At 45.1% G+C, this 14,752-nt stretch overlaps 1 long non-coding RNA gene across 1 annotated transcript; it reads right to left on the bottom strand.

Annotated features, from left to right (window-relative positions):
* Window positions 1-7,181: 7,181 nt before the first annotated feature.
* On the bottom strand, window positions 7,182-8,847 carry LOC127542991 (uncharacterized). The gene is made up of 2 exons (XR_007949027.1): window positions 8,227-8,847; window positions 7,182-8,072 (listed from the first exon to the last, which is right to left on the bottom strand). It is a non-coding gene; the product is annotated as an uncharacterized LOC127542991 (long non-coding RNA).
* Between the last annotated feature and the right edge of the window lie 5,905 nt (window positions 8,848-14,752).

Genomic DNA, 14,752 nt, shown 5'->3' with positions numbered 1-14,752 from the left:
GATGTATAGGAGAATAATCAGAGGGGATGGATGCATCCAGGCAGAGATGTTTTTGAAAACCTCTATGGAGACATAGATATGTGTGTAGTCAGGGGAAGCAGCCAGGATGCAGGGAGATATTGAAGTGATAGAATGAATATGATAGCTGTAGCTGTCTGCTGGAGGAAATGGGGTCCACTCATGTAGGTAGAGATGAGTCTGGCTCAATAAGCAGTAAACACATCTCTATGTGTGAGGCAGGGGTGGAGGAGGAGACATTGGCAGAAGGCATCTGAGTGATATAAGAGATGGGGAGAAGAAAAAGTTCTCAGGGAATGACCTCCATATGCTCAGTAAAATATGAGACAAGATTCTCAACTGAGATGGTTGGGGTGGGGAGGGAAACAGCCATGGGAGACTTGAGGAAAAATTAAATCTTCTTGAATAACCATTTTGGTGAGTGGGATAGTGAGTTAGAGAATAAATACATACAGCCTTGGGACTGCAGGAGTAGCTTTGTCACTTTTGAGGCAAAATAATTGCTGTTTTGGTAGAGTAGAACTAGGTGTGGATCAAATCTATGTTGTGGAGGAATGCTGATAGACATCAGTCCTGTCACATAGGACTTGGAATTGAAATTGAAAAATTCCATGGTGAATTTGGGACCGGCCCTTTATCAATTCATTGTAAAATATTTTCAGATTGGAAAAAGGAGACAAAATGGCATCTGGGGCCATGCCTTTCATTATTCTGCTAACAGCAAGCAGCTTTAGAAAGAATGACATTATTAATGACATTATCTGAAAAGTGATCTTCCTGATCAGTTTGCTTAGGACACTTTTCATTGTTGTTTTACTCCGTTTTGTTTATTTTTCTATGATGACAGATCCCACTGTTTGTGCTGATGACAGAGGAGCAGTGTGGGTCTGGATGGGTCTGAGTATGATTGGGTCATTTTTCAGTTGTGTCCAACTCTTTATGACCCCATTTGGGCTTTTCCTAGCAAAGATACCAGAGTGCTTTGCCACTTCCTTCTCCAACTTATTTTACCGCTGAAGAAGTGAAACAAAGTGATTTGCCCAGGATCAGACAGCGAAAAAGCGTCTGAAGCTAGATTTGTGTTCCTGAAGACGAGCCCCGCTGTCTCCAGGTCCATTCCTCTACCCACTGAGCGGGCAGCTGCCCGTGGTTGTGCTGCCATGTCCCCACGGGGTCCCTCTGATGCCTCGGTGAGTGTGACCGGAGTAGGTGTCTCTCAGAGAGCAAGCCTGGCAGAGCTTTCCAGGGTCTTTGGTGCTGAAATGGCCTTATTTATCTCTAATGATCTCATCTACCCTAAGCTGAAGTGGAAATCCTTGAAAGCTCATTTCAGCAAATGGTTAAGACTGGGATAAGGACTTCTCACATTGAAGGGAGAGAGAGTAGGATGGAGACAGGAATCTCAGCAACACATTCCAATCAGGCCAATAAGCAGCTGCTGAAGGTCCATGAGGTAAAAGTGGATAGTTTGGGAAATGACTTTCCCTTAATATTTAAAGCTTATCCCTCATTTTTCTCGTCATGTAAAGATGAGGGCACACTGGTGAGATGGGAATTAAAGAGGCAGCAGAATCTCCTAGACAAACTGCTGAATTCTGAGACAGGAAAATGTGGGTTCACATCCTACCTTCCTAGCTGTGGACACTCCCTGGAAGTGTGACCTCAGACACCTCCCAGCACCACTCGGGGCTTCAGTTTTTTCCTCTGTAGAAGGAAAAGTCCTGACTAATTGACCTTGAAAGTTGCTTCCAGATCTCTGAGTCTGAGATGTAAGACAAGCCCCTTTACTTCCCCAGGGCTTCAGTTTCCTCTGTAGCATAAGGGGATTGGACAAGTGGACTGAGGGTGTTTTGAGCCGGAGATTTAAGTCTATGATGCTCTGGATCCATTTGGTGGCTTTAGGTAAGGACTGGATGAAGAGGGAATTGAGGCAGCAGATAGAGCACACACACGAGATTGGAAGGAGAGGCTTGGCTCGGAGGGGAGGCCATGGTCCAGTGGTTACAAGAGTGGGAAATGGAGTTAGAGGAGCCAGACTGGAGTCCCAGCTCTACTGCTGATGTAAAGATGCATCTAGTATCTCCCTCAATGTCTGATTTTGGGGTTCATCAAGGTTAATTTGTCTTTTACCTCATATTTGGGCTTACCCGAATCCATACAGATAAAGCCTTGGCCAAAATTGACTAGTTATTTTTTTGTTTAATACTTATCCTTCCTAACTCAGCTCACCCATTCTCTTGTACATTTTTCCTCCAAGTTTTGTCCTTGTCAGTGGGTTGCTTTAACACTATGCCAGCTACACGGGCCCTGGGCTTGGTTAGTTGCCCATTTCCTTGTATCCGCCCTCTTGATGAGTCTCTCTCATGGCTGGCTCTCTTTTATCCAAACAGAAGAGTATCAGATTGGTCTCCTCAGCTTCTCAGGGCAGGGTTGACCTAGGAGACAGTCTTTGGGCTGACCCTCGACCCCCTACCACTTACCCCTGTATTTGTAGGGGAGGCTGACTCGCCTAACATATCCATACACTAGGGGAGTTTCTGAGAGACAGCAGGCAGTAAAGTGTCAATGGAAGGATTTTTCTTCTCCGAGAGTCCCCCACAGCCTTCAGGTGTCCAGCCCCTATCCCTGCAGCTGTCTGATCAAGATACTTTTTGTTAGCTGCCAGGGGCTCCTGACTAGATGCACGGGCTCCCCCGGGTACACTGGGTCCCCTGGATGATGCACCTCATGGTCAGGGCAGCATCCTGGAGCCTGGAAGGATCCCCAAGCGTCTGCCTCAAGTCTCCTTCTTCATCCCAGGAGGCAGTTTCCCAGGAGCAATTTCCTCGAGTTTCCTCCATCCCCAGCTTCCTCAGGGGCAGACGTTTGTGCATACCTGGGTGCCGGGTGTCCCTTCCAGCCACTGAGCTGATTTTGTCTCCTTCTGCCTGGAGAAAGGAGCCTGAGCTCTGCCTCTTTCCTGACTACCCTAAGCTCATCTGTTCTTGAGGTTGTCAGGAATCCAAGTTCCCCTCAGGGTTTGGGGATCTGCTGCTGCGGGGCTCTTGGCTTTTGGGGAGCCCAGGACAGCCCCTCTGTCTCCCTGCCTCCCTGTCCTGGTTTTCCATGAGCAGACCAATCCCTGACAACCCCAAGCAGAGCTCAGTAATCCCCCTCCCACTCCTAGTAGCCTGTCCTCTGGAACCTGGGCCCTTGCACAGCCCTGGACCCTCCTCTAAGTAGGAGCTGAACTACAGCCCTCTCACTGCAAGAGAAATGACTGGGTGGGGGGTTCCTCAGTCTTCTGTGCCTGACATCATGTAATGACCCCCCTCCCCTTCTCCCATCTTCCTCGGCTCTGATTGGAGACTAGCTCTGACCCTACTGAGATTTCACCATGCCTGCCCCTCCCACACTTGACCTTAGCTTCTTTGTCTGAGGAGGAGGAGGAGGAGGAAGGTTCCATTTCTCTCCTGACTCTGGAGGGGAGGTTGTGAGCAGCTGGAGAGCTGCCTGCCCCTAACTCCCTACCCTTCCCTTTCCCCACCACAGCCCTGCCATCCCCTCCAGAGATCCCAGAAGCTCTTGGGCTTTTCTCTCTGGGTGTGTATCAGGTAAGTCACTTCCCCCTCAGAAGCTCAAAATTCCTTTGAATCTTCGAGGTCTGCCCTCCAACCCACCCACTCCCGGCCTCCCCAGTGATTCCCATCCCATTTATTCCTCTCTGAGAAAAGAGGCAATGCAGCCTCTTTTCACTAGTCACAGAACTAAACAGAAACATGGTGAAAATGGTCATCCCATGGGACACTATGGTAAAACTGTGGACAGTGCTGCTAAAGGCTTCCCAGGCTGGCTTCCAGCCGAAGTGGCCCCAGCTGTCCTTGTCTCTGCTACCAAGGACTTGTCTCGATCCTTCCTTAACAGTACCTGTTTCCCAAGCCATTGAAACTCTCCTGACTTTCTACCAGCCCCAGCATTTCTCCTCCAACACATTAGCCAACCACGAAGTGACTCTGTTATCCAAGCCCTTGCGCCTAATCTGACCATCCAAGGTGTAGACACAGTCTCCCTGAAGTGGAAAGCAGGCTGAGACTTTAGACCATGGCCGAAATTTAGCCGCAAGCCTTGCTTTGTCCCAGGGAGGACCCGAAGGAAGCCCTCTTAGAGTGAGCAGACTTTGGCACGCTGACGGACCGTGCCTCAGGAATGAGGAAGCAGACGTGGTCGCTGGTTATGGCATCGCCACCGCCACAGAAGGGGTTGCAGGGCTTCATCCCTACCCGATGCCCATTTGGCACAGTAAGTGCATTCGGGGCTGTACCGAAGGCTTGTCCATAGGGGAAGGAAAAAAGGATCCTATCTACACTGATGGCAGGTAGGCATTTCGGGTAGTACATGACTTGGGGATGCTTTGGAAACTGGCGCTGCCTCACCTCCTCAGGATACCCATTAAAAGTCAGAAACTGTTACATATATTGGATTACTTGCCATCTAGGGGAGGGGGTGGAGGGAAGAAGGGGAAAATTTGGAACCCAAGGTTTTGCAAGGGTCAATGTTGAAAAATGATCCGTGCGTATGTTTAAAAAAGAAAAAGCTTTAATAAAAAAATCAGAAACAGGTGCCTCGTTGATTAGGCCGTTTAGTCCTTCTCCAGGTCATGGAAATAATACAAATTCCAGGGCACAGCCAAGAAAACAACACACGTGCCCACGGAAACGATTTAGCTGTCCAAGCCTTTGAACCCTCAGCTTTAAATGCTTTAAATCCTGAAGGGGTGGCTCCCATAGCACAGCTCCCCATGGAACATTCACTGTGCCCCACTGCTAAGGCCTTAGCATATTCATCTCCACTAGAAGGTCTGCCTAGCCTCTTAGCCTAGAAAACAAAGAAGAGATAGCTCCAGCCCAGAAAGAATGCTTGTGACAAAGCAAGAAAACTTCAAAAGGAGGGATGGCAACTTGATGAGACTCCAGGACTGTGGGTTGGCCCAAATGGACTTGGAGGACTCCACAAGAACTTATTCTTCGATATGGGTGGAGCCGGCCCAAAAAGACTGGAGAAGGAGTTTTCTCAGGGCTCCTACCAGCACCTAGGAGGTGGGTCCCGCCTCTCCCAAGCACAAAGCCTCCACGTTTCTGCAGCCAGCTCTTGGGCAACGTTCTCTTCCGTATGTCCCCTTTGAAAGCTGGCAGAAGGACTTGATTCGGTTGCCACCTGTCCAAGCTTACCAAGATGCTTTGGCTATGGTCTGTATGTGTTCCCAGGGGGAGTAAGTGTTGCCCTGTCGTACTGCCCCAGCCTCTGGGGTAGCGAATCTCCTCCTAGAAAAAGCTTCCCTTGTGGGGGTTTCCTAAATACTCCGTGGTATTCACAGGGGGTTCCTTAGGTGCCAATCACCCCTGCACATGAGGAATAGCTGAAAGAGGTACTTGGATACCCGAAACCTCCCTGGCTACATTTTCGGAAGAACTAGGTACCCCCGGTCCAAAGTCCTTCTTTTGCCCCGTAAGCTTTCCATGTAGGCCATTTGGTTCCTACAAGCTCAGTCCTTAAGAGGAAGCCCAATGCCACTGTGTACCCGTAGGTGGAAGCAGAGCAGCCACAGGTTCCTGCCTACACTACTGGACTGGGTGGGCTCAGAAAATATCCGCAACTTAGCAACTTGTCTCACAGCCCCTTTCTCTGGAAACTCCAACAGAGACCAGCTCTTAATCCAACCCCATTACTGGGCCTACTGGAACTGCCCCCAACATCTCTGAAAACGCTCAGTGGAGGCGGCGTGATGCAGTTACCTTTTGGAATCCCTACTTGCACCCCTGCTGCAGCCAAACTCCAGGGACTGGAGTCCTGGATCCCCCTGTCACGTCTCCAAAGGGGAGTACTTGGAGGGGAGAACCTGCACATCACCTGACCGAGAAAACAGAGGAGTCAAACAGCCGAGAAAGACAGCAGGCCCAAGACTGAGACGCAGCGGACAGCAGGTGCAGACCACTAATTCAAAGGGGGTCTAAGAACGTACAGCTGCCTACCCTCTGAAGGAAGCCTTTGCTTTCCTGCCATTATAATAGTTTCTGGCCTCCTATTTTTCAAAATGTTTATTCTTCTCCTAATCCCTGTACTCTGTCAGGAGGCTGAAAGGATTCCCTCTGCCCCCCCCCAATAACCCACTGAGCCACCTCCAGTGCAATGCTTTTCAGAACACTTTAAATGCCTGTGGACTCAAGGTCCCACCCCCTTGAAGCTGTAGCCTCAGGTGCCCCGTTAGAAGCCTGGATTTTGACCCCAATGGGAGGGATGTCTTTTGCTGGTCCTGGACAGCGGGTCTCTCCAAACCTGCTCCTCTCTGGGCTGAGAACCACCCGGTCCCAGTGTGCCTCCCAGAGAAGCATCTTATGGAAAGGCAGCAGCTCGGGTCCCCGACCACTTTCTCCTGACACCACCAGAGTCACAAGCGCTGCATCTAGCTATGGGGGAGAGGACCACCCTAACGCACCAATATATAGCTGAGGTGCAGGTTTGAGGGCCCCCAGCACAGCTGAGCCTTACCTACAAGGTCCTTTACACTTGGGAGTCCTGGGCACAAGCAGCAACATGGGCCCCCACCTGGGATCATTAAATCACAGACAGTGTAATTTTACCTTCCTTCTAACTCCCTCCTGTGGGTGACTCTCCTACATGCCTCACTCGGCCCCTCTGGCCCCAGATTTTGTAGAACACGACAAATGCTCCCTCTGACAAGTGGGGTGCAGGAGCCTGCCTGCCAAATCAGGAGCCAGACCTCTGACCTGCGTCTTCGGGAACGGCAACGGCCAAGCCTTCTATTCAAGTCCCAGCCCAGGCTGGGGTTTCCAGCCTGACCTTTGCTCCCCTGCAGGGTCGCCGTGGCTCAGTCCCCAGCCTGGAAGCTCTCTACCCCACGAGTTTCCCTGCCTCCCCCTGGGATTCATGCTCTAACGCCCTCCTGGCCGGCATTCTCTAACACCAGAGCCTTTGGCATTGACGTGCCCCTGTGCCCCTGGCCACAGCAATGCTCTTCCTACTGGCTCCAGCCCCGAGCCTCTGGGGAGGCCTTGGCACGCTTGTTCGCATCATGCCCTCCCCATTTGCCAGGAACTGAAGAGGTAAAAGAAGTCATAAAGGCCGGCCGTCACGCGGAAAGAACTCACAGGCTCAGGCGCCGCAGATTCAAGGGGCAAAACGTTTTATTATGATGCCATAAATCAGGCACAGTGCCCTAGTGGGACTCACATTTAGTAAGGAGGAAGTTGGGACCTTTTGTGAGAAAAGACTCAACGCGGGGTACACTGAAGATCGGGGGTGCTGGGCAATGGTTTCTGGTAGCTTCTCTGAAAGAAGTCAGGCTCAAACCACCTCAAATCAAGCAAAGACACTGATTTGGCCATTTGCTTAAGTAAAGGGTAAACCACACTGGGAACCTCCTCTTTAAGGGGGGGGACACCCAGCAGAGTGATGTGAGGGTTTATTCAGAGAAGGGAAAGGAAGCAAAAAATAGGAGAATTTGGCAGCAAGTTGGATGAGCTCAGTAGATTTTGCACTTCTTTTACAATCCCAGGTCGGGCATGCATGAGCAAGGTCCCTGTGAAAAGGGTAAAAACCCTTTTGTTCTGGAGCGGGGGCAGCGCCTTATACATGGAAAAAGCAAAGGGTCCTTTTATTCCAATGAAGTCTCTGAGAGAAAGTGGTAGAACTGCTGGGGCTGCGGCAGCAGCAAACACTCCATGATTCCCCTCAAAGACCTGTGACCCAAATCCCTTTGGGGCCAGGAATGAATGTCTCATTTTCCATAACTGTTTCCAGCTGATAAGGGGCATAGACCTGCTCCTGCTTAAAGGCTTAGTCATGAGTGAGTGGAGCTGGATGGGAATTGCAGCCCAGCACCTTCCACAGGTGGGAGGAGCAGCATCCACAGGTGGGAGGAGCAGCATCCACAGGTGGGAGGAGCAGCATCCACAGGTGGGAGGAGCAGCATCCACAGGTGGGATCGCACATCCAAAGGCTGAGGTGCTGACAGATAGCTGTCCTGTAGGGCCCTCTGAAATCTGATTAACACTTGTCTGAAAGACACAAATCTTATTAAAATGTAAGGACTAAATCAAAAACAAAATATTAATTAGGAAAGCATCACTAGAGAGGACAATAAATTCCCCTGGAGCTTGTCCCCAAACCCTTTGAATGTAGCTGCTGAGGAAGTAGAAGTATCCCACTGACCTTCTTCAGGATCAGTCAGCCCATAGTGCAATTTGTTGGAGGGTGTGGATGACAACGCACCAGGAAGTATTGGCCAGAGCACAGAGACCCCCTTCAGAAGCAAAGAGGTGGTCTAAAGTGATGCAGGAAAAATTGGAACAAAAGGTTTTGTAGTTGTCAATGCTGAAAAATTTCCCATGCATATATCTTGTAAATAAAAAGCTATCATGAAAAAAAAAGAATGTGCTCCATTTTCACCACAGCATCAGACATAGTGAGGCTGACCAAATGCGTGGCAACAGGGAAGCAAGGAGAAGAAGCACCGAACCCAGGAGTGAAGTGGGCTCTGGAGGGGGAGAGGTCACCTGTGGGAAATATCCTGTACAAAACTGCACTGAAATTCTCTTCTCTTCTACAAACCATGCCAGCAACATCTCTGATGTAGTTTCAATAATCAAGAGAATAACAGCCAGGTCTTACAACATAAAGACCCGATTATTCTTATAACATTTTGAAACATTTAAGGACCTTGTTTCATAGAAATTACACACACACACACACACACACACACACACACATTTCCTGACTGGTCAGTTTATTATGACTCCATATTTTAGGACTGAAAACAGCAATATCCTACATACTTACATTGTGCTCATTTTTTCTACTGATCACTTGCTCTCATTATGGAAAACTGCTATAAAAGGAAAAGCAAGAACACGATTATAACAGTATCAAACTGGTCCTTCTGGCTTAAGTCTAAAGGCACACGGCTGTTGGAATAAAGCATTCTTGGGTCTGTTGGACTTGAGGTAAGAGTCACAGTCTACAAGCAATCATGTGGTCACCATTCTATCTCATACACAGACTCGGGAAAAGTAAATTGGGAGACCTTCTGAGTCAAAGAACACAGCTGGGAAACAGGATGGGAAGGTTCTCACAATAATGAAGCCAAAGCTTGTCCTCTCAGCTTTTGCCAGATGCAGACCTCCACCTCTGAGTGTTCAGGATCACTCCCCTCTGAGTAGGCTGTGACAGCTCTTTCCAATGAGGACTGACTGCAACAATCATACCTGAATTCAGAGCTCAAAGCAGCATCAGCGAGTCCTAAGAGAGTCTGACTCCAATAGCTAGTTTCATTCTTGGGGCTTCAGCTCTCAAACATCACATACCCAAAATAACACTTATTGCCCGTAAGCTTCCATAGGTAACACTGCGAGACTAATCACAGAAAACCCACAACATATTGTGATATCTAAAAGATGGTTTTCAGTTCGACCATTACAGAAAACACTTTTTATCCTGTTTTATTTTTCCAAGGACATGCAAAGATAGTTTCCAACATTCACCTTCAGAAAACCTTGCGTTTCAAATGTTTCTCTCTATCCTCCCTAAGATAGCCGGCAATCTGATATAGGTTGAACATGTGTCAGGATCAGTATCCTAAAGATACTCATCATGTTGCACACACAGAGGAAATTAGACAAAAAGGAAAAAAATTGAGAAAAGGAAAAACAAAAACAAAAACAAGCAACCAAACAACAACACAGGTGAAAAATACTGTGCTCCTCTGCTCTAGAGTCAGCCTTTGTAGTCCTCTCTCTGGATGCAGATGGCCCCTGCCATCCCAAGCTTATTGGAATCGCCTGGAATCACCTCAGTGTTGAAAAGAGCCAAGTCCCTCCCAGTTGATCATCACATAACCTTGTTGATACTGTGTACAGTGTTCTCTTGCTTCTGCTCACTTCCCTTAGCACCAGTTTCTAAACTTAGACTCCTCTTCCCCACATCTCTTTAAACAGTGGGAACCTCTGTAAGGTGACTCAATACAACCCATTAAGTTAGCCTTGTGACAATGACAAGGTTTGCCAGCATGTCCCTACGTAAAAATTTCACTTAACATTTTTCACTTGGTGTTCTTCTCATCCTTAAACTAATCCTGGCATAAAGACCAGTCATTAGAAAACTCTTCTGTATCACAAAAAAAGATCTGTAGATTCTCATTAATCCCGCTCCTTGTTTGGGACTTTGTTCAGCCATAACAAGTATTTCCAGGGCTGATGGCCTATATACCTTCTCACAATATGGTGTCAAGGACCTTAGCAAGTTTACAAATTGAGGGGAATAGACAAAGACCCAGAGAAGGGGCTGAGCTTCTTGCCCCCCCCGGCACACCTCCTCTAGCCTGCTGTGGGCTCTGCTCTGTGACACCTCCCCCATCCTGGCAAGGGCTGGGGGCATACATTAATTGGGGAGCATACTTTCATACCTAGAGCCAAGTGCTCAGAATAAGCAGCAGTCACCAATTTTACATTTAACACTATGGCAAGAAGGACAAATATCTGAATTAAGCATCTTACAATGTTCATAAATAACAGACACGTTGGCTTAGCTGTAACTCCCGCAACTTATAAGCAGGGACACCTAGATGGATTAGTGGATTGAGATAAATGTTAGGGCTCAGAGAGTGCTGGCCTTCGGGCCTGACCCTCCCCCCAACCCCATCTGCAGCTGCTGGTTTGGGGAGATGCTGGGCCAGGGTTTCTAGGGCCTCGCTGCAGTTGCTGCTTCCCCTTTTCTGCCAGATGAGGCAGAATTCAAGTTATCCTACAATTCTCCAGCATTCTCTTTTCTTAATCTGCTCTGAGAAGATGAGGAAACAGAGGAACATTGGCTATGATGATCTTAAGTTGTCAACTGCTTTTAAAAACTTTTTAAACTTTTATAAGATGTCATCCTTATTTTAGCTTAATAGAAATTCTTCAGGCTGGTATCTCAGAAATTACAAAGATGTTTCACAATGGGAACTACCCCATAGGCTCAGGAGCTCTTACCTGCAATCTTAAAATGACTCATTGCCAATCTCCTTAATGAGTGATAGCAAAATCTCCAGAATCTGTTAAGGTGTTTTTTTTTTTTTTTAGCAGTTCCACAACTTCAGTTATCTAGCTTTATATCTGTGGCCCCAACTTGGTCAGTGCTGGGATCACAAAAGACTTTGGATTTTTAAAAAATCTAATATGGGAGTTAGTGATGCTATTAAATCTTCCCCAAAGTTCTTTCTAAGTGAACCCTGAGGACAAAATGGATTTAAAAGCAACTTCTTAGAACCATGTAAATACAATTTTTCCAACCCCCGTCTAAATGGTTCAAGAAACAGACAATGATTAGGTCCTACCAAATGCATTATATCATATAAATATTGCCTTGATGCCTAAAATGAATCCATACAGAAACAAAAGTAGAGACCAAATTCTATAATGAATATTGATGCAAAAATTTTAAACCACCAAAATACAAAACCTATTACTATGGAAAACACAAGAAACATAGGAATAAATGGGGCTTTCCTAAAACCAGTGAATATTATCTGTCTAAAATAAAGAACTAGTGTTATTTGTAATAGAGGCAAGACAGAAGAGTTTGCAATAAAAACAAAAGTAAAGAGAGGATATGAAAAGGATAATCTCTAAATCAATTAATATTGATAACATGAATTTACTTTAGTATCACGTTAGAGATTTCCTTTCCCATAAATATCCTTTAAGTCTTAATTTCCAATTAGATTCACTGAATGAATCTTTTAAAAAGATGTAATAGTAGATAAGTTAGAAGGAGCCTAAATATATCTTAAAAGAAATAAAATAACCATCTTTTAGTAAGTGACTCCTTTTCAGTGAGCTAAACAGATCCATAGCAGAAATCCTTAAAGAAACACTGAAGAAGACTTCAAAAAAATTCACAGAACGATAAAATAAATTCTAAGCCAATGAAGTATTAAATTGAACAGTTACCTTTCCCTAAAATCTCCTCATTACACTCCTGACATGTCCAGCAGCTGACTGTTGTCAATTTCCCTAGACCTCTGTAAAATTGATGAATCATGCCTCATTTTCTGTTATAAAATAAGCTCTGTGACCTTCCAGTTTATCATACACCACTGAGGTCTTAGCTGACCTTATTTAATGGTAATCTGCTGACCTTGCAATTAAATAATTTTTGATAAGAATCAAAAGTTTTTCTTTTGGAGACATTACAGATATTCATGGTCATCATTTCCATACTGTACCAGAAATGCTTGCTATAGCAGTTAACTCTAAAGAAAAGAAATGCAAAGTATAAACAGCAAAGAGGCAAACAATAAATTAAAAAATGTTTTTTTTACAGATGATATGATTGTTTCCTTAGAGAAAGCTACAGAATCAATTAAAACTTAAATGAAATGTTTACCAATATCAGCAAGACAGGAGAGTGTAAATGAACCCAAGCAAGTTATCAGTATCATATAAATTATCAATAAAATCTAACAGAAAGGTATAAAAAGACAAATTCCATTGACATTATATATAGTATGAAATAAGTAGAAGTCCACCTGCCAAAACATAGATAGCAACACCATGAACTCAGGTCACTTTTTACACAAATAAAAGCAGCTCTAGATAAGTGCAGAAATATGAATTGTTCATCGCCAGGCCAAAAATGATAACGCTGCCTATATTAATTTACTAACACAATGCAATACAAATCAAAATACCAGAGAATCTCTTGGGAACATTAAAAAAGGATAACAAAATTCGTCTGGATGAACAAAAATTAAGACTATCAAGAATATTAATGGAAAAATTGGGGAGGAAAGGGGCATAGCAGTACCAGATCATAAAACTACAATAGCAAGCCAGTATCATTACAAATATATTATTGAGTAAGAAACAGAAAGACTGACCATAGAAACACATAAGGCACACAACATACAAGAGCAAAAGAGCACATCATCCATTTGTTTGAAAAAGCTAATAATCCCAGCTATGGAAAAATTCACAATTCGATAAAAGCTGCTAGGAAAATTGGCAAGTAGTATAACAGAATCTTAGGTTGGAAAAAGTTTTCACAGAAAAGACAGAGTGAAACTGAAAATGGGTATATTCCTTGGACATACTGACTAATATCATAAACAGAGAAGCACAGGAGAAGATGGGAAAGAAATCATGACCAAGCAAACGACAGACAGGTTCACAAGAAGCAACATGGACAATCTGGCTCACATAAAATTAAAAAGGTTTTCCACAAACTAAATCAATGCAGCTAAATCGAAAAACTTAGGGAGAAGTTTGTGGGGGGCGGGGGGGAACGACAATATAGTCCATAACTTTTTTCAATGAATCATTCTGCAGATCCTTTACATAATGTGATTTTACCCACGGATGTGTAAAAAGCTACAAGGGAGGCAGGAAGGAGACTGCCCCTGTGGAGCCAGCACATGGGTCAATGACACATAAAGGCTAGATACAAAGAATCAAGTGCAGGAGAAACACTTTCTTGCAGGGGCCAGCCCCGGGAGAGCCTGGCTGGAACTGATAGGAAGAACATGTCAGGAAGCACAGACATAGAAACCTGTGGCATGGCACAGATGTGGTGCTCCAATGATGGACAGAACACCCAAATGCAGGGGCCAGACTCTCAGGTGGGTGGGTGCATTGAAAGCAAGTGGTCCTGCATCAGTACTGGAGGTCTTAAGGCAAGCCCGGATCCATCAGTGGTGGTGGCTGTCTCTCTGCAGGTCTGTTCTACTTTCTGCTGGAGAAGGGTTTTTAAAGGTTTTGGGGGAGGGCATTGGTGATAGGAGGCCAAAGAGTACCAGAATTGAAGGGCAGGAGCTGAATGAGATCCCAGTATAGAGGTGGTTTGGGAGAATTCCTGGCATAAAATCCAATTTGCATAATAAGAATTGAAATAAAGCAACATCTGTCTGTTGTACATTCAGCTTCTATTGAGTTTTCTCTAGAGGTCTTTTATATCTAAGTTTTCTAAGTCATCTAAATTTTATTACTTTCCTCCACTTTTTTCTTATTTATTTCATGGTTGTATTTGTCTAGGTCACACAGGAAAAGTTGAGGTCCCCTGTCATTATAGTTTGATTGTCTATTTCTTCTTGTAATGCATTTAACTTTTCCTTTAAGAATTTGAATCCTCTTTTCATACTGAATTGACTGTGGTTCCCCTAAACAAGAATTAGGTTGCACACTAATCCCTTTCCCTGAGGCCTAATTTTGCTCTGCATTTTTTTTTCTGATGTCATGATTGCTTTCTTTATATTTTATCTTTCATATGAGGTATAAAAGTTTCTGCTTTAGCCCTCTATTTTAACTGTGGCTCTCTCTTTCTTTCAAATATGTTTCTATTCAAAATACAAATAAAGAAAGAAAAAACAAACACAATCTGAAGTCTGGTTTCTAATTCATTTTACTGCCCTCTTGCTTTTTTTCATCCCATTAACACAGTCATGTTGTAGCTGATTCTGTTTTTCCTTCTTTCTCTCTTTTTATTCCATTCCTCCGCTAGTTTCTATTTTGCACATGACTACTGCATTCTTTTAACTGCCCAATGTTTATCACCACTTTTTCCTTCTCCTCTCCCATTTGCCTACTTACCTTTAGGGTAAAATAGATTTTTTTGACCCGTGGAAGAAGTATATATGAATACAGATATAGCTATTTCCCCTCTTTCAACCAATTTAGATGTGAGGGAGGTTCAAGAATTGGTCACTCTC

This window comes from Antechinus flavipes, chromosome X (assembly GCF_016432865.1).
Source record: "Antechinus flavipes isolate AdamAnt ecotype Samford, QLD, Australia chromosome X, AdamAnt_v2, whole genome shotgun sequence".
Lineage (NCBI taxonomy): Eukaryota > Metazoa > Chordata > Mammalia > Dasyuromorphia > Dasyuridae > Antechinus > Antechinus flavipes.
This window is presented reverse-complemented; position numbering and strand designations above follow the sequence as displayed.